Source organism: Alexandromys fortis, unplaced genomic scaffold (genome assembly GCF_014885135.2).
Source record: "Alexandromys fortis isolate MF-2015 unplaced genomic scaffold, M_Fortis_MF-2015_v1.1 scaffold_95, whole genome shotgun sequence".
NCBI classification, from domain to species: domain Eukaryota; kingdom Metazoa; phylum Chordata; class Mammalia; order Rodentia; family Cricetidae; genus Alexandromys; species Alexandromys fortis.
This window is the reverse complement of record NW_026067990.1, coordinates 4,175,525-4,175,756: the sequence shown is the minus strand read 5'-3', so window position 1 is coordinate 4,175,756 and position 232 is coordinate 4,175,525.

Below are 232 nucleotides of genomic sequence, written 5' to 3'. Positions count from 1 at the left end.
TCCATTTCTTGTTAAATCATTTAGAGGCATAGCCCAAAGAACACAATCAGCAAAATCCTGAAAAGAATGCATCTGATGAAATATGTAATACTGTCTTTATGCTTCAATGTCCCCCAACTTCATGAGATTTGCACTACATCTGAAGAGAACAATGCCCTGAATCCACTTGCAGGTCTAATGAACTATGTGTGTGTCGTTGGATAAGTCATATACCCTGTAGGTGGAAGCTGCT